We start from the raw sequence: 19,755 nt of genomic DNA on the forward strand, positions 1-19,755 counted from the left end.
GCTGGCTACAGTGCACGGGATCAGAAAGAGTCGAACATGACTGTGCGACTAACTTTCACTTTCAGTACAATTAAGCACTTAGAATTGTGCCTATAACACAGAAAAGCTATGGATTAACTATTAGCTAAGTGTTAACTATTATGGTTTGCCTGTCGTGTGAGTTGGTATCAGACACAAGAAAACATACATTTGGGGAAATACGCCTCCTCTTTCCTGAGTCCCTCTGTGCTCCAGTTTGAGAAGCCTTGAAAGTCATGATTATCAGAGTTGAGCCCTTTGGACCAGAAGCAGCGACAGCAGCTGGTCAGGGCTGCAGATCCAACCCACCCCACCTCGGACCCGCCCCCAGCCGACTCATCAGAGTCTCTGTGAGTGGGGCCAGGCCATTCCAGTGTTAACAAGCCCTTCAAGTGATTCTGGTGATGCTGAAGCTTGACAGCCACGACCCTATGGTGGATACGCTCTCTACTCAAAAGGTGTGTCCAGAAATACGAAAGAGAGCTGCCTCTACCTTAGCCCCAACCCCCGCCACCACCAGCAACCTCTCTGTATGATACATCGTCATGCTTTCTGCAGCAACCCAAGTAGGGAGCAAGCTATGGCTGTGGGGCAGCAATACTCCACCTAAGGAATATCGACATCACCTCTTCCATGGCCCCAGGATTGGCTGGGGGGTGGGTGGGTATTGCTTGTTTCTTTTGATTCAAAGAGTAGGAATCCAAGAGTGGATAGTAGATGAAGACAGATCAAAACAGAGAAGCCCTTCGTTGTCACAGGGAAGCAAGACTAGTTGGTCCAGACTTTTTTTTTTTTAAGTAGAAAAGGATAGCTTTTTTGCTTTGCTAGGCAAATGAGGGGACACGGTGGGCTCCTGCCCGTGGTCCCATCCTGGGGGACTGGTGAGTTTGCAGAGTGGTTCACCGGTGGGGCTGCCGGTAAGGATCGGGGTGTGTGCAGAGATTGCACTCTTTTGCTCTGGTCTCGGGGGGGTCTCCGAATCTTGATGAGTTCCTCTCATTCCTTTCATGGTCTTGGCTGGTCTTCGCTGAAATGAAGAACCCGCACCTCTTCCATTCATTGGGGGTATCAGTTAGTGACTGCTGGGTCTGGCAGATTTCCTGGCTGCAGCTCCAGCCTCTTCTCTCGTCTTCAATACTAGTGCCCTTTGCCTCTTGAAACAACCAAGTCACCTGTCAATTCGCAGACAGTGACCTCCGCTGAATGTTGACGTTGTTGTCTTTGGGTGTGTTTGGGACCTTATGACGTTGCTACCGTAGGGCATGTCACTGTGTTTTCCTTCCGGAGCTCCTTGGTGGTTGGAGAAGGAGCACTTCAGGGATGTGGACTAAACAGCCACGCCCATAGTGTGACCCACATGCTTTGCTGTCCTGTCAAGCCCCAGGTGACCCGCCTGAACCTGTGAACCTCTCTGTTGCATATGGGAGAGGGCGGGCACACCTCTCCTATTGACTGCAAAAGGAAAACACCGCTGACCACTGCTGCTGGAGACACCCCAAAGAGACCGTAGAGACGAGAACCTTCTCCCACAGGCATTTTCCAAAAGTCCTCAGTGAAGAGCCAGAGAGAGAGAGTACCCAGGTAGAAGCCTCACTGTCCGCATGCTGATGACCTTAGAGCCATCATTCCTGAAGGCATGTTCGGATGTGGTCGCCATGCAAGTACCAACGTCTGTGCTAGGCCATGCAAGTACCAATGTCTGTGTTAAGGGAGGAGGTTATGTCTTCATACTCATCTGATCAACCACATCAGTTTGGTTGTCTCTGTCTCATAAATGACAAAACTGAGGTTCAAAGAGGAAAGCATCAGAATGAAAGGCACAAAGTTAGTCTTAGAGCTGAGATGAGAGCCCAAGGCCTCTGACCCCACCCAGGCATTTTCTCCTTCCGCATATGGTTCCTCTCTGCCAACTCACGGCATGGAATAGACAGGGGGTCTTCAGCGTGGGGAGGATGTGGGACCTCCACAGGACCTACAAAATGGAAAGGTGATTTGATTACTAGATTTGACAGCCCCTGAGCTGATAGCCACTGCCCTTCTCCAGTGATTTTCCCAGACCTCAACTCAGGAGGACCCAGAGCTCGGCCACGCGAGAGCGTGACAGCCGATAGCGAACAGCAGCCGGTTCCCAAGGCACCAACCATCTTGAGCTGATGGAAACGTTTTGTGTCTGTACTACCCCATATGGTAGAGGAGGCACTAAATGTTTAATTCTTTTTCATCTTTATTAATATAAATGTTTAAAATCACCTCTAGTGGTTGCTACCATATTAGACCACACAGGTTTATAGGATCATTTTTTTAGTTGGCTGTTAGGACAGATTCTCCAAAAACATTATTTAATGGTCCAGATGAACTTCTTTGCAAAGCAGAAATGCAGACACAGATGTAGAGGACAAACTTACGGACACCAAGCGGGGAAGCAAAGAGTGGGATGAACTGGGAGACTGTGATGGACATATATACACTACTATATAAAACAGATATCTAGTGAGAACCTAAACTCATAATAATAATAAATAAAATACATTATAAATCATTAAAAACAAAGCAACAACAAAATCTCCGTCCCTGCAACCTCTCAAAACAAACGAGCAGAATCCAATTTTCCCCCAAATACACAGCATGTCAAGCTAGAAGGATTGGGGGTTTGTACACCCCCATCACCGCCCGGCAATTGTTAAATTGTCTGATTGTTTTTTGAAAAGTCAGCACAGGGTCTCACTCTCCGAGCACAAGCTTTATTTATTGTTGTTATTTCCTGTGAACCAGCTGGGTGGGGTGAGAGTCAGGGGATGGACCAACAATGGGAGATTGTGTCCTCTGTGTGGGCAGAGCCCGTGTGAAGAATCACAAACTGAATCTCAAGTCCTGTTGGTGGGGGTGAGAAGGCAGGGGCGGTGAGGGTCCTCCACAGTCGTCTGGCAACGAGGTGCTAGAGATGGGGGAGGAACCTGCTCCGCAGGTGTGTTTTTTTTCTTTAAAGCCTCAGACCCCTGGCCCTGCAGTCACAGTCACCCCACAGGGCTGGCTCCCCTTTCTCCTGAGCCAGTTCTCTCACTGCCCGGAGCTCACCGGGCAGGAGGGGCTGGCGCGTGACATGCTCACACCCGTGTGTCTCACCCGACATCACCTGTCTGCGTGCTCTCCAGAAAAGAGCGCTTCCCGAAAGCACAGCCTCCAGTACCCTTTCATTTACTTGTTTGTTGATTTATTGGCTGAGCTGGGTCTTCGTTGCTGCGTGGGCGAGCGGGCACTGCTGTCTAGTCGTGGTGCGCGGGCTGCTCATTGCAAAGCATGGGCTCTAGGTGCAGGGGCTTCCGTGGTTGAGACCCCCTGGCTCTAGAGCACAGGCTCATACATAGTTGCTCCACAGCAATGTGGGCTATTTCTGGGTCAGGGATCAAACCTGTGTCTCCTGCATCGGTAGGTGGATTCTTTACCACTGAGCCACCAAGGAAGCTCCCATTATGCCTTTATTTTTTATTTTTATTTAAGTTTTACTTTAAAATATTGTATTGGTTTTGCCATACATTGACGTGAATCCACCATGGGTGTACATGTGTTCCCCTCCTAGAAGCCCCCTCCCACCTCCCTCCCCATCCCATCCCTCTGGGTCATCCCGGTGCACCAGCCCCAAGCACCCTGTATCATGCATCCAACCTGGACTGGCGATTCATTTCACATATGATAATTTACATGCTTCAATGCCATTCTCCCTTATCATCCCACCCTTGCCCTCTCCCATAGAGTCCAAAATACTGTTCTATGGGAGAAGACCAACCAGCCAAATTCTTTTCGTTTAGAAAGCTGAGAAGGGGTGATAAAGAAATAAACTGCTTTCCCACTTAAGTGCACCTCTTCCCTGCATGTGCTGATAGTTAAAAAAAAAAAAATTGTCAGGTGGCCTTGCTGCAGATTATGACACACTGCATGGCATTTATGCTCCATGCTGTCTTATAGATCACAGACCTCTACCAGGAGGTCATGTGCCTGGAGAAGGGAATGGCCACCCACCGCAGTATTCTTCCCTGGAGAATCCCATGGACAGAGGAGCCTGGTGGGCTACAGTCCATAGGGTTGCAGAGAGTCAGACACTACTGAGCAACTAACACAGGAGGTCATGTATGGTAACCCGTGACCCTCATAGATACTTGGAGATGGATTAAGACACACTCTCTGCCCCCCATGTATGTCCCCTGTGTTCCTTCTCGGCTCTGTGGTTTGCCAGGCACCCATACACATGCTTTCCTGGGCACACAGAAATCTAAGGGGCCTTCCTAGGATGTGCTTTCTCTGACATCAGGTGCAGACGGGTCCCTTTGTATCAGAATCCTTGTCCCGACTTCTCCATTTGCCAGAGACGTGAAGGTAGAGAGCCAGGCTCCACGTATCTGCTCAAGGATTCACGTTCACGGAGCTGCTGTATGAAGCGTCAGTCACTGAGCAAGACAGTGGAAAGCTGGCAGATGAGGTTCCTGCATCCAAATCGGTTGCCTTCCAGCTGGATGACCTTGGGGGTTTCATCAGCCTCACATTGAGGACCGCAGGCTGCCGCCTCCCCCTGAGATGGACGCGGCAGGAACTGGGCACCAGCTGTCAGCCTGGGCGCGCACGGGATGGCCTGCAGCGGCTCACCACCCTGCTTCCCACCCCGTCAGCTCGGCCCGCGTGCCACCTGCCCCAGGGACACATCCCGAGCACACCCAGGTGGAACTCCCCTCCCCCCATTGCTCCCAGAGCACGTGGACTGAACCAAAGGAGCCCAAACTCCCTTCCGCTTCCTGCCAGTTACTCACTTGACCTGTGGGCTCCCTAACGAGATTTCGAGTTCCTCGAGGAGATGGTTCGGGTGTCTGCCCTCTCTCTGACCCCCAGATCACTAGCATTTGATTCAACAGATTGTTTTCAACTACCATCTGCCTGCCCAGCACCGTGTTAGACAGGGCCCCCAGAGTCGGGTCAATAAGCCCCGTCTCCTGCCCATGTGGACATCACAGCATAACCAGGAGAACGGGTGGGCGTGACTGGTTTTACCTGCATAGCTGCTATTCCTTCTTCAGGAGGTGACCTCGCCCTCCCTGAAAAATAGCTGGGGTCTTGGGCTGGAAAGAAGAGCTGGGCAGAGGACAGAAGGGGGGTGTCATTGGGATCGTCACCCCCGTCCTCACTGCTCGCCCTGTACCCACTCCCATCGTCCACCCTTCCCACCAGAGGCAGGGACCCTGGCCCAGCTCCTGGACTTCACGCTCAGCCGGGTGGAACAGTCTAGAATCCAGCGTGCATCCCCTCGGACCTCTGTCACTGCCCTGGGAAGAGCTGCCCCTTGGGCCTGGGCTCCAGAATGAGGCAGAACAGGCCTGGAGCTCGCCCACCACGGCGAGCAGGGCTCAGCCTGCCTGTAGCGCAGGGCAGACGGTCAGTGCTGCCTTGGTCAGCCTGCAGCCAACCTGCCATGACACAGAAGATACACGTTTCTTGAACCTCCCCACCGAGGTTTTGTGGGTTTCCCAGCAGTACAGGATCCATGTGTCGAGTCTGGCCTTCCCCTCTTCCTGTCCTCTGCCTGCTCCTCCCTCCGCCCGAGAGCCTGACTGTGATCTGAACGGGGTGCAGTCTGGACTTCCCAGGTGGCACTAGTGGTAAAGAATCCGCCTGCCAGTGCAGGAGAAAAAAGAGACACGGGTTCGACCCCGGGTCAGGAAGAATCCCCTGGAGGAGGGCAGGGCAACCCACTCCAGTATTCTTGTCTGGAGAATCCCATGGACGGAGGAGCGTGGTTGACTACGGTCAGTCCATAGGGTCGCAAAGAGTTGGACATGACTGAAGTGATTTAGCACGCATGCTCTTTCTATTAAAACGTCCTCCCTAAACCAGAGCTGTCGTCCATGGTCTTGGGGCAAGCAGGTGATCCAAGAAGAAACCATCAGAATCCTTTCTAAAGACCTCCACCCTCGAACCAAGGAAAATGTGAGCTTAAGCCCCTCTGGAAAAATAGGATTCCATCCTTCTGGTGAGAGACAGCACATCGTCGACAGAAGAGAGGAGACAGGTTGAGAGAGAGCCAGGGGCAAGCCAAGAGCAGTGCTCAAGGCCCTGGGATAGAATCTGTCTCCTGGATTTGGGCACAGGCCTCGGGCTTTCAGGCTTCCCTGGTGGCTCAGATGGTAAAGAATCCGCCTGCAATGAGAAAGACCTGGGTTTGATCCCTCGGTGGGGAGGATCCCCTGGAAGAGGGCCAGCAACCCACTCCAGTATTCTTGCCTGTGGACAGAGGAGCCTGGCAGGCTACGGTCCACCAAGTCACAAAGAGTCGGACACAACTGAGCGACTAGCACTTCCACTTTTACTTGGGCTTTCACATGGGGCTTTCTCAGAGTCTCCACGTGTGGTATCTTCCTGCTGAACTGGGAATGCAGAGCCGTTTTCTCCGTCTCCTTTAGAGGGGGCACGCGCCTTCCACAGGCACTCACGTGGGGCCGGGCTGTGGTGAGGGGACCCCTGAGGGGCTGCCTGCGCCTCCTCCTCGCAGGGACCCCTTCCGAACACCCTTCTGACAACCCCGGGGATGTCACCGCCTGCGGGCCCCCCACTCCTTCTGCAAGATGTGCAAGATGTGCTGTGTTGCATTTACCCAGAATAAAATGATTGTCATTTACTTACCTAGCAGCTGTCAGAGTCTGAAATTTCATTGTGTAGGCGTCAGCAGTTTTGCCCCCGTAAATGCGGCTTCGTCTTGAGTCTGTTATCCGCCAGCAACAGCGAGCAGACGGGCTGCTGCGCCTCCCTTTCTCCAACGAGAGACCGTTAGAGACCACTTCCCGCCTTGGTACAAATGAGGCCGTGAGTGACCGTCACCCTGGAGTCATGTGCTCAGGAGCAGTGATAGATTTGCCAGGAGACCTTCCGGTGCAGAAGGGGCTTGGGGATACACAACATAACCCCCCGCCACGCGCCCGACGGGCCCGACGGCAGAGAATTGTCGCTTCACTCCTTTGGGAGCCTGCGGGAAAGGATAATTCTGTTTCCTGGGCAGACGAGGGGAGACTGGCTTTGGGAGAACTTGGGGTCCAACTCTTTATTGAGGAAGATAGATTCAAAAGAAAGACGCAAGGCAAAGCACTTTAATGAGCAAAATCGTCTCCCCCTCCAGTGGCCTCATCCCTGTGGCACCCACGGACAGGAAACACATCGGCTGGACTGCGCCCAGAGCTGCAGAGGCGGGAGGTGACGCCAGGAGGGGGAAACCATTGATTTCTGGCTTGTGTAGGCAACCATCTGGTTTTTGAAGGGTTGCCCTCTCGTGTGGCACCTCCTAGGCACCTCCCTCAGGCCCCCGTGTGGCAGGAACCAGGCGTGGCCCCAGGCAACCCCCAGCCAGCCTCCTGGACACAGGAGGGCTGTGGCTTGGACGCCCGCCCGCAGCAGCCCCGGGAGGGCAGGGGCTCCCCGCCGGGTCTTCCTCCCGGCCCGTGGGTCTCTTGCCCACACACTTAATGAGGTCACACTTCAGCAATGCCTTTGTTAGACCCCAACGCTGTCCCCACCCTCCTGACAAAGCAGCTTTTGTGTCTTATGTCAAAATAATCACTTACCCAAAATGATGGCCAGGCGCAGAAATAGCCCTGCTTTATCCTTAGGGAATAGAGAAAAAGAGTGTTAAATGTTTAACCTGGATTGATGAGGTTTGCTGAAACTATTGGATAAAATGAAAACTTTCTGAGAGGCATAAATCACTGGGGGAGCTTTCCCCACCTCTCATTGATTTTTGGATTCGGTTAATGATTCCAGCACTGAGAACATAAGGCTAGGTGGAAGTTAAAGAAATGGAAAGGCCACATTAACCTCTAAATTTTACTTCCATGTTGATTTTTGACAGTGAAATACTATAATTAACCCAGACTATTTTCCCAAGATTTAATTTTTTGCTGATGTTCAAGAGTATTGCAGAAAAGCTGATTCCTAATTATTACATACAGCATTGCATAAATTTCTTCCTAATTAAAAAGCCTCTAAATTCTAAATAATCAATTTACAAAGACATATGGTTTTGAAAAATTAGGCATTTAATTTCTAAAGATTTATTAGTAATTTGTACCATAGCTAATTAATTATGGTTATAATACTACTGCAGTCAGAGTAGAGATGGATGTAATGATACGATTGCAAATTTATTTTGATATGTCTTCCTTAATATCAGAGCATTACAATATACTTAGTTTTCTAGCCCCTTCTTAATTATGCTCAGAAGCATTAGTTTAATGAAAGATAAGCGGGCTTGGTAAGTGTACCATCAGATTTTATTTGAAAAACCATTTTCAACATAAAATAAACAAATTGTTTTTTTGCCCTGGCAAAATGAAATTTGCAGTTGGTAATAAATTAGCAGGCAGAAATGCCTTAAAATTAAATAGTATTTGATACAGAATTTCCCATTAACTGTTGTGACAATTCTCAGAGAGCTTGGCAAGATGAGAAAGTAGTTAAACTGTACAAAGGAAGCCAGCTGACAAAAATGAATAGAACTCAACATAAACAATGATGGCGTTGTAAATATTCACAAACGCAGGAGATAGGTGGGGAGCATTTTTTCCTACTTCCTTTGTCATGTGAATGTCTAGGCATTAAAAAAAATCTAGGGAATGTTTTGAATATTAGCAGGTTTATCTTTGAAGGTGGAAGAGGAGAAAGATTTTTGATTTAGTGGTAGAAAATGCCACTGATCTGTTTCGGCGAATGGAAACACACTATGCTTCGGAGTAAACTGGGGGACAGAAATATGCTGTCGGCTGCAAGAAAGGGAAAGGAAGGGCGTGAAATATCTTCGTAGGATGTGGGGAGCCAGGCGCTGGCATTTGGGGTGCAGCCTGCCAGACTCAGTTAGCAGAAGGAACCACTTCCCCGCGGAGCACCCCTGGAAAGGCCCCTAGGGGGCTGGCAGAAATCCTTCATCCAGACAGCTTCCTGATGCAACCCCAGCTTTCAGAGCCGACTGGGCACCGGCTCAAGTCTGGCTGCCCTGCCTTCCTGTTTTACATGGTGACACGCTTGGATCCTTTGTTCTGTGGCTTCTTCAGTGATGTCCTCGGCTCAGATTGCTTTTGTTGCCACCATGGCTCCTACCACTTGCTTCACATTTCTTCCCCGAGTGTTTCCACCGCACAACCATCCAACCTCGCTGTGTGACTGGGAGCAAGTCAGTAAACATCTCCTAAGTGTCGGTTCCCCCTTCGGTAAAAGAGTGCCTGTGATCGAACCGGCCCCAGGGCGTAGGGGTGATGCCTGCCAGCCCTGCTCTGCTTGCACAGAGACGAGGGACCAGGGCGCAGGGCAAGGAGGTGACATTTCTGGTTCATTCCTCTCACAAATGTCTACTCTCCACCCACTCTGTTTCCAGTAGGGCTTCCTTGCTGTGGGCAAAGAAATAAATAGAATGCAAGGCATTTGCTCTCTCAGAATTCACAATTTAATGGAGAAGATGATCCCTATAGAAATAATTGAAATAATAGTGCCTCATGACAAAAACAGTATGATTTAGAAACAGATGTGATGTCATCTGTTAAAAGGAAAATGGTCCATGGATTGGGGCAGGGGAGAGGGGGTTCAGGACAGAGCCTCATGAGTGGCGTAGCATCGTTCCCGAGGGATCTGGGGCAAGAATTTTTGTCCAGACTTAGAGAGGCAATGCGGAAGTAGGTTGGGCTCTCCTGGCAGGCTGCTGGGTCCTGTCTTCTAGGATGAGGTGAGCCACCTAATGCTGAGCTGTGACTGGGTGTGTTAGGGTCGTTTGGCAGGTGTTTCCCCTAAGTACAGGCCAACTTAGGTTTAGATTCGTGACATGGGCCAGTCCACAGGGGCAGCCTCCATTCTGTGGGTCCTGCCATTTGCATTAACTTGATCAACGGTAGTGATGTTTGGGTTGCATGGGGCCCAGAGAGGAGCCTTGGGGAGGTTGTAAAGACCTAAAAGAGAAGATGCTAAGTATTTGAGTCTCTTTTTTTTTTTTTGCTTAAAATAAAATCTTTATTGAGATATAATTCATATACCAAATAATTCACCCATTTAAATTGTACAATTAAAATTTTTATCAATTGCACAAGTTTTTATCAATTGATTATACAATTTTTTATCGACTGTACAATTCTTATCACGTGTACAATTAAATTTTTTATCAATATATATATTTTTAGAGGTATAGTTGATTTACAATGCTGTATTAATATCCGCTATACAGCAGTCATTGTTATACATGTATATATGTATATGCATTCTTTTTCATGTTATTTTTCATTGTGATTTATCACAGGATATTCTTTTAGCAGAACGTTTGCATTTATTCATTGTGCATTTTTGTTGTGCTAGGTCTCCGTTGCTGTGGGTGGGCTTTCTCTAGGTATGGCGAGCAGGGGCTCCTCTTTGCTGCCCTAGAGGGCTTCTCGTTCCGCTGGCTCCTCTGGTTGCAGAGCGTGGCTCTAGGCATGTGGGCTCACTGGTTGCAGCTCGCAGTCCCTAGAGTGCTGGCTGAGTAGGTGTGGCACAGGCTTAGTTGCTCTGTGGCATGTGGTATCTTCCTGGACCAGGGATCAAAGCCATGGCCCCTGGCTTGGCAGGTGGATTCTTAACCACTGGACCGCCAGGGAAGCCTGTATCATGGGATATTGACTATAGTTCTCTGTGCTGAGCAGCAGCACCTGAGTGTTGAAAGAAGGCAAACCAGGTGGGGGAGAGGAGTGAAGTGGGTAGGAAAGCATGCCCAGAGGCGCCAGGACAGACGTGAAGGGGCTACACGGGACTCAGCTGCTTGTGTCTGATGAGATGAAGCGAGGCTGGGGAGGGGAGATGGCCTCAGATGGTCCAGGCTTATATGTGTTGGGGACAAGACAGCCTGCAAGTGTGAACACACCAGCAGTCCCTGTGTGACTATTAGCAGACACATTCGTTTTTCCTCTTCAAAAACTAGCACAGGTTTTCGATATGGAGTGAAAGTCTACTCCAAACAGAATAACCAAGGGCATATCATATCATATGTATCAGGTTTGGGCTCCAGAATAATAAAAGTCAGCATCAAAGAAAAAAATAACCTAGGTTAAAAATGAATGTTTGGGGATATTTCATTACATGTATGGTAAACTTTTAACACGCCTCCTTCAGCTGACAAATGTTTGTTCAATTCTTTTTATTCATGACACATTCTTTTTATTCATGGTAAACGTTTAACACATTCCCTTTGGTCATCAGATGTTTGTTCAATTCTTATTATGTGCTGGGTGGACATCCCACCGACCCTATTGACTGCATGAGTTTGACTTTTCCTAGTACAGTAAAATATGAACAATTTCAATAACTGTTTTATGTTAAATTAGCTCCATTCTTTGTAATGACCCTTCAGTATTGAATTTATTCTAAAAGTATCTATTGAATATCCATTCTGTCCCAAAGAGACATTTATATTTGTTGAGCAATCAAGTGTCTCAATATCCACGGTCAGGGGTTAGGATTAACTGATTTTGGGTGAACAGTTGAACCTCATTGGACCTCACTTTTTCCATCTATAAAATAAGTCCGTTACATAGCTCTTTTCCAGCTCAAAAGTTGTGTGATTTTTGAAAATAAGCAGGCTTCGGTGCACTGGGACGACCCAGAGGGATGGGATGGGGAGGGTGGTGGGAGGGGGTTTCAGGACGGGGGGTCACATGTACACCCGTCAGCGATTCATGTCAATGTGTGACGAAAACCACAATATTGTAAAGCGATTAGCCTCCAATTAAATTAATTAATTAAAAAATAATACCCTATAAAAAAATTAAGGAGGCTTTTAGAAATTCGGATAAATCTATTTCCTATCTAGTTCTAAGAGCTGATGTATATAACCTTTAACTGAATGTTGTAATTTTTATAAACTCTTTTTAAAAATTACTTATTTTTGATTGTAGGATAATTACTTTACAATATCGTATTGGTTTATGCTATATATCAGTATGAATCAGCCATAGGTATACATATGTCCCCTCCCTCCCACCTCCCACCCCTTCCCACCTCTCTAGGTTGTTACAGAGCGCCGGCTTGAGTTAACTGAAATTCAGGTTCCTATCAAAGTAAATCTTTGGGGTGAAAATGCTCCCAATGCTGGATTTTGGATGTCATACAGTTTTATACGAAATTTAATGCTATTCCATCTCGCTTAATTTATGTGTCTGTGTACTGGGTTTCTGCCAGAATGAAAGGTAGAAAAGCTCCAAGTTTGGGGGCCAGCTGAAAGGACACAGCCATCCCCCAAAAGCTTAAATAAATGAGACGGGATCCTGAACTCGGAGCCGTGGCTTCCAGCCTGGCCCATCACCATTAACTACAGAAGCCACATAACCCCCAGATGCTCCAGCATAACTCCCATTATTATCTATAAAAGTTACACTGCTATACTGAGGGGAGAGAAAGGCCACAATAAGGCTTTTAAAAAGCTATTTAATACATCAGCTTTCACAGAGATAGACGGCACCGCTACGACAAAACAAGAAAAGATGTGCCTGACTTCACAAAGTATTGGCACTGTTAATCATATTTTGAAATATTGCTGGCATACATCTTGGAAAACACAGCACTGTTCCCATATTTCCAGGGGAAGAGATGACAGTTTTAATGTTGAGATACACTGATAATTCCAAGCCCTCTTTTCTCCCCAATATGGGGTAAATCCAAGACGTAGATTAAGCAACCGGGTAGCTTCTAGATGCTTAAGTACTAAGACTGAATGTTGTAAATTTGCCACATTCCATTACAAGGATATCACAAAATCTGATTAACAAACAACTGCATACATATGTGTATGTATATGTTATAATGTTATAGAATTATTTACATCAGTATATTCTTCATATTTACAAAATGTTAAAGTGTTATAAATTTATACACCTAAGTAATTTTAGATGGACTTTTAAACATTTAAGACTTCCCTGGTGGCTCAAACAGTAAAGGATCCGCCTACAACGTGGGAGACCTGGGTTTGATCCCTGAGTTGGGAATATCTGATCCCCTAGAGAAGGAAATGGCAACCCACTCCAGTATTCTTGCCTGGAAAATCCTATGGACGGAGGAGCCTGGTAGGCTACAGTCCGTGGGGTCACAAAGAGTCGGACACGACTGAGCGACTTCACTTTCACTTTCTTAAACACTTATGAAAATAATTAGCCAGTTCCCTTTTATACTTCTCTACTTCTAACTTCTAAATGTCCTAAGTTTCTGTTGTTGTTCAGTCACTCAGTCGTGTCCAACTCTGCGACCCCATGGACTGCAGCACACCAGGCCTCCCTGTCCATCATCAACACCCAGAGCTTGCTCAAACTCATGTCCATTGAGTGGGTGATGCCATCCAGCCATCTCATCCTCTGCCGTCCCCTTCTCCTCCCGCCTTCAATCTTTCCCAGCATCAGGGTCTTTTCCAATGAGTCAGTTCTTCGCATCAGGTGGCCAAAGTATTGGAATTTCAGCTTCAGTCCTTCCTATGATATTTAGGACTGATTTCCTTTAGGATTGACTGGTTTGAACTCCTTGCAGTCCAAAGGACTCTCAAGAGTCTTCTCCAGCACCACAGTTCAAAAGCATCAATTCTTCAGTACTCAGTTTTCTTTACAGTCCAGCTCTCACATCCATATGTGACTACTGGAAATACCAACGTCATTTAAACGCAAGTGAAACGTGTGGGTCAGTAGATGATAAAACTTTTCCACGTTGGTTGTTCTGATCTTCCCAATTCTGCGGAGTGGGTATTACCATTTTACTGATAGTTAGTTCAGTTCATTCACTCAGTCGTGTCCGACTCTTTGCGACCCCATGAATTGCAGCACGCCAGGCCTCCCTGTCCATCACCAACTCCCAGAGTCTACCCAAACCCATGTCCATCGAGTCAGTGATGCCATCCAACCATCTCATCCTCTGTCGTCCCCTTCTCCTCCTGCCCCCAATCCTACTGATAAGGACTGTGAAAATATGTTGCCCAGGGTCCCCCAGATCATATGTAGCGACTGCAGGGTGTTCCTCTGCGTCTAAATGCAGTGCTCTTCTCAGCATAGCGTCATGCTTGTACAACAGATCACTTGCCGGAAGGTAGCTCTGGGGTCCGACCCAGGAGGATGTTGATTTCTTTCTCAAAGTCTACGTGTCACTGTGATGCTCACTGAGAAATCTGGCCTCCTGGGCTTGCCAGTCCTCGATGGAGTTATCTCCTCTGCCCTCAGTTAAAACTTTCATAACTAGCTCAGGTATTGTAGGTAGCTATTGTTCTTTCTTCCTTACTAAAAGAATCTTGATATTCTTCATTGTACCAACGTACCCACCTTCCAGACTCCTTACATTAGGGGTGGCCATGGGGCAGGGTCCTGGTCAGCTGGTTGTAAAGAGAATCCCTTATGGGGCTTCTGGGACAGCTGGTTATTTATTTATTTTTATTCTTTACATTAAAGTATAGTTGATTTACAATGTTGTGCCCATCTCTGCTGTACAGCAAAGTGACTCGTGTGTCCTCAGTCGCTAAGTCGTATCTGATGCTGTGTGTCCCCATGGGCTGTAGCCGACCGGGCTCCTCTGTCTGTGGAATTTTCCAGGCAAGAATATTGGAGTGGGTTGCGATTTCCTACTCCAAGGGATCTTCCTGACCCACAGATTGAACCCACATCTCTTGTGTCTCCTGCATTAGCAGGTGGATTCTTTACCACTGCGCCACCTTGGAAGCCCCGAAAGTGACTCGGTTATACACGTACATGCGTTCCTTTTTATACTCTTTTCCATTATGGTTTCTCCCAGGAGACTGAGTCTAGTTCCCTGTGCTACCCAGTAGGTCCTTGTTGTTTATCCATTCGATGTACAGTAGCTCGCCTCTGTTGACCCCGGCCTCGCTCCACCCCTCCCCGGCCCTCCCCGGCCTCGCTCCACCCCTCCCCGGCCCTCCCCGGCCCTCCCCAGCCTCGCTCCACCCCTCCCCGGCCTCGCTCCACCCCTCCCCGGCCCTCCCCGGCCCTCCCCGGCCCTCCCCGGCCCTCCCCGGCCTCGCTCCACCCCTCCCCGGCCCTCCCCGGCCCTCCCCGGCCCTCCCCAGCCTCGCTCCACCCCTCCCCGGCCTCGCTCCACCCCTCCCCGGCCCTCCCCGGCCCTCCCCAGCCTCGCCCCACCCCTCCCCGGCCTCGCTCCACCCCTCCCCGGCCCTCCCCGGCCTCGCTCCACCCCTCCCCGGCCCTCCCCAGCCTCGCCCCACCCCTCCCCGGCCTCGCTCCACCCCTCCCCGGCCCTCCCCGGCCCTCCCCGGCCTCGCTCCACCCCTCCCCGGCCCTCCCCGGCCCTCCCCGGCCTCGCTCCACCCCTCCCCGGCCCTCCCCGGCCCTCCCCAGCCTCGCTCCACCCCTCCCCGGCCCTCCCCAGCCCTCCCCAGCCTCGCTCCACCCCTCCCCGGCCTCGCCCCACCCCTCCCCGGCCTCGCTCCACCCCTCCCCAGCCTCACTCCACCCCTCCCCGGCCTCGCTCCACCCCTCCCCGGCCCTCCCCGGCCCTCCCCAGCCTCGCCCCACCCCTCCCCGGCCTCGCTCCACCCCTCCCCGGCCTCGCTCCACCCCTCCCCGGCCCTCCCCGGCCCTCCCCAGCCTCGCTCCACCCCTCCCCAGCCTCGCCCCACCCCTCCCCGGCCTCGCTCCACCCCTCCCCAGCCTCACTCCACCCCTCCCCGGCCTCGCTCCACCCCTCCCCGGCCCTCCCCGGCCCTCCCCAGCCTCGCTCCACCCCTCCCCGGCCCTCCCCGGCCCTCCCCAGCCTCGCTCCACCCCTCCCCAGCCTCGCCCCACCCCTCCCCGGCCTCGCTCCACCCCTCCCCAGCCTCACTCCACCCCTCCCCGGCCTCGCTCCACCCCTCCCCGGCCTCGCTCCACCCCTCCCCAGCCTCGCTCCACCCCTCCCCGGCCCTCCCCAGCCCTCCCCCTTGGCACCCCCCAGTCTGTTCTCTCTGCCCATGAGTGTTTCTGGTGCATTTGTGTCCTAGTTTAGATTCCACACATAAGTGATTTCATGCGGCATTGGTCTTCGTCTGACTGACTTTACGGTGTGATAATCTCTAGTTGCATCCTTGTTGCTACAAATGGCATTATTTCATTCTTTATTAGGGCTGGGTAGTATTCCATTGTATATATGTACCACATCTTTATCCATTTAGCTGTTGATGAACATTTAGGTGGTTTCTACGTTCTGGCTGTTGTGAATAGTGCTGCTATGAATATAGGGCTGCATGTATCATTTTTAATTAGGATTTTGTCTGCATATATGCCCAGGAGTGGCATTGCTGGGTCCTATGGTAGTTGACTTTTTTTTTTTAGTTTTCTGAGGAAGCTTCACACTGTTTTCCACAGTGGCTGAACCAGTATCCATTCCCACCAGCAGTGTAGGAGGGTTGGGAAAGCTATTTAATTAGGAACAGAATTGTTAGCTTGACTCTTTATCTGATCCCTTTATCCTTCCCCTTCCTGTCTGAAATACACACGGTGCTGAAGAGGGAATAACAAGCTTGCCAGCATGAGAATGAAAGTTACATATTTCATTAACAGAATAGACACACAGAAAGTGCCGGAACCCTCAGGGCATCGGGGAGCCACTGTGTGGAACGTGACTGCCCACCTCCAGACCACTCGTGCCAGGAAAAACAGAGGCCCCTGGCTGGTTAAGCCAGCGTAGCTGCTGTAACGACACTCAGTTCTAAATGAATGAGTAAAACAAACTAGAAATGGGATGAAGAAAATTGGTAAATGGAACCACAAGGAAACACAAGGTTTGTGTCTCAGGCAGAGAATGATATATATAATGAGCAAATTCCCCATCAGCTATCCACCACGGGCTGAGGTCCATTGGCAGGAATTCCTCAGGTTAGGACAAGGGTCCACCACCATGAACGGGTCTCAAGTTAAGGTCTCAACTGCTGTTTGCAGACAATTGAGCCTTAGGGTTGAGTTTGTAACTTTGCCACTCTCTGCCTCTGTTTCTTGGTTTGCAAAACGGGCATAATAATAAAAACTCTTAGGATTGTCCAAAAGATTTAATGAGATGACACATATAACATGCTTAGAATAATGCCAAGCATACTGGGAAGCCATTAATAAATGCTACTCATTATGGAAACAGGCTGAAATCATTACTGATGCTGCACAGACAAGAACTAGAGCACAGCTTCTGTACTCTCCCCCATCATTAAAGAGGGTCACCGCCTTATCCCATTCTTTCCCACACAAAATGCACTGGAAGTGGAAATTCCCTGGCAGTCCAGAGGTTAGGACTCAGAGCCTGGGTTCAACCCCTGGTTGGGGAACTAAGATCCTGCAAGCCAAGAGGCACAGTCAAAACACACACAAACACACACAGACAAACAAACAAAATCCCAAGACACACTGGAAATATGGGAGTTCGCCCATCAAGTGAGTGATTATAGTGAAAAAAGCCAAAAATATAGGCTGGGTGATATGGAGGGTCTAGCCTAAGTATCAAACCTAGTTCTTCTCTTCAAGGGAGCTCCCAGTCTGGTGTGGGCAGGGAGTAAAGGGTCCAGTTATTAACCACCTCAGGATCTGAGAGGTGCTGATAAGCAGCCCAATGTCTCAGAGAAAGACCTTAATGTTTCCTTGAGTCTTTTAGCCAATGTTGATTAGACGCCTAGAGCTAAATACTAACAACGAGTGAAAAAGAGCAAAATACAATGGAATCGAGTTCCCCTCAGAAGAGGCCTGATGGGAAGTGAATACTATCAGGATCAGGATCTTGTCTTCTTCATTTAAAAAACCCAGTCCAGGAGTATTTCCTGATACATGGAATGCATTTTCCCAGTTGAGTTTTTTATAGCTTTCTGTTTCTGGGATTTTGCTTTTGCAAAACTGTAGCTATTCATTACTTCTACTCCTGGCTCTAACAAAGCAGTTTTTAGCCAGACCAATGATCCCAGGAAGAATCAGTAGAAAGGCCAGAGAAAATTAAAATAAAAATTTATCTAAAGGCATCAGAGAGCTGCCAAGACATCTAAGACTTGACGGGTCAGGCCCTGTGTGAAAGAAAGGCCCCAAGCTCTTTCTCCTTCAATAAATTTTCATTCTTACTCAGATATGCAGATAATATCTATATGGTAAAGCTATATCAGATATACCACTCTAATGGCAGAAAGTGAGGAGGGACTAAAGAGACTCTTGATGAGGGTGAAAAATGAGAGTGAAAAAGCTGGCTTAAAGCTCAACATTCAAAAACTAAGATCATGGCATCCGGTCCCATCACTTCATGGCAAATAGATGGGGAAAAAGTAGAAACAGTGAGAGACTTCATTTTCTTGGGCTCGAAAATCACTGTGGATGGTGACTGCAGCCATGAAATTAAAAGATGCTTGCTCCTTGGAAGAAAAGCTATGACCAACCTAGACAGTATATTAAAAAGCAGAGACATCATGTTGCCTACAAAGTCCATCTAGTCAAAGCTACAGTTTTTCCAGTAATCATGTATGGATGTAAGAATTGGACCATTGAGAAATCTGAGCACCAAAGAATTGATGTTTTTGAATTGTGGTGTTAGAAGACTCTTGAGAGTCCCTTGGACTGCTGGAAATCAAACCAGTCAATCCTAAAGGAAATCAACCTGGAATATTCATTGGAAGGATTGATGCTGAAGCTGAAGCTCCAATACTTTGGCCACCTGATGCAAAGAGCACTCATTGGAAAAGACCCCGATGCTGGGAAAGATTGAAGGCAGGAGGAGAAGAGGGCAACAGACGATGAGATGCTTGGATAACATCACCGACTCAATGGACATGAATTTGAGCAAACTCCGGGAGACAGTTAAGGACAGGGAAACCTGTAGTCCATGGGATCCCAAAGAGTTGGAAGTGACTTAGCAACTGAACAACAACAACAACATAGTTTTTCATTCTTAGTTGCACAAATAAAGAGGTTAAGACCCCAAGCAAAGGAAAAACTGCTCAAAAGCAGCGTGTGGTTTTCAGAATCTCATGGTGCTGGAAAAGCAAAAATGAGAATACCAGGAAGGGGGTCTTATAAACATCCCAAGCTCTACTTAAGAATTCTAGAAAGTAACCGCCTAGGGATGGGTGAATCCAAAGTAGACCCAACCTGAGAAAGGTAAAACTTGCTCTCAGCTCAATTGAGCCTTTGGTTAGACTGAGGTAACACCCCCTGCTCTAGATATCAGGATTTACTTTGACCTTCAGAGAGGACTGACTTGGTAAAGGAAGACAACGCCATCCAGAGCCTTTAAAATTTTCATACACAACGGTCTGCACCCCATCAAAGCTCAGTAAGAACTAAGAAACAGAACCAAGAAGAGACAGACCCAGGGATGATCCAGATATTGACTTACCTTCTTTTTTGATACTTACTTTTATTTCTTTCTTTATTTTGGCTGTGCTGGGTCTCAGTTGCAGCACGTAGGATCTTCTAAACATGTGGGATCTAGTTTCCTGACCAAGGAGCAAACCCAGGCCCCCTCCACTGGCAGCATGAAGTCTTAGCCACTGGACCACCAGTGATGTCCCTGTGCTTATCTCTAAGGGTAAATACAAGCTTTATCTTTTAAATAAATGTCATTAGAATAGTCAATAAATAAATGGTAGGAGAATTTCACCAGAAAACTCGACTCTATTCAAAAAGAACCAAATAGAAATTTTGCAATGAAAAATATACTAGCTGAAATGAAGATCTACAACACTGTAAATCAACGATA

General features: G+C 48.7%; 1 protein-coding gene across 25 annotated transcripts in view; it reads left to right on the forward strand.

Moving 5' to 3' along the window:
* The window catches only part of RARB (retinoic acid receptor beta), a 1,227,259-nt gene that overhangs the window by 933,831 nt on the left and 273,673 nt on the right, over nt 1–19,755 (forward strand). The window lies entirely within an intron of this gene.

This window comes from Giraffa tippelskirchi, chromosome 8 (assembly GCF_054371585.1).
Source record: "Giraffa tippelskirchi isolate mGirTip1 chromosome 8, T2T-mGirTip1v1.2.pri, whole genome shotgun sequence".
Lineage (NCBI taxonomy): Eukaryota > Metazoa > Chordata > Mammalia > Artiodactyla > Giraffidae > Giraffa > Giraffa tippelskirchi.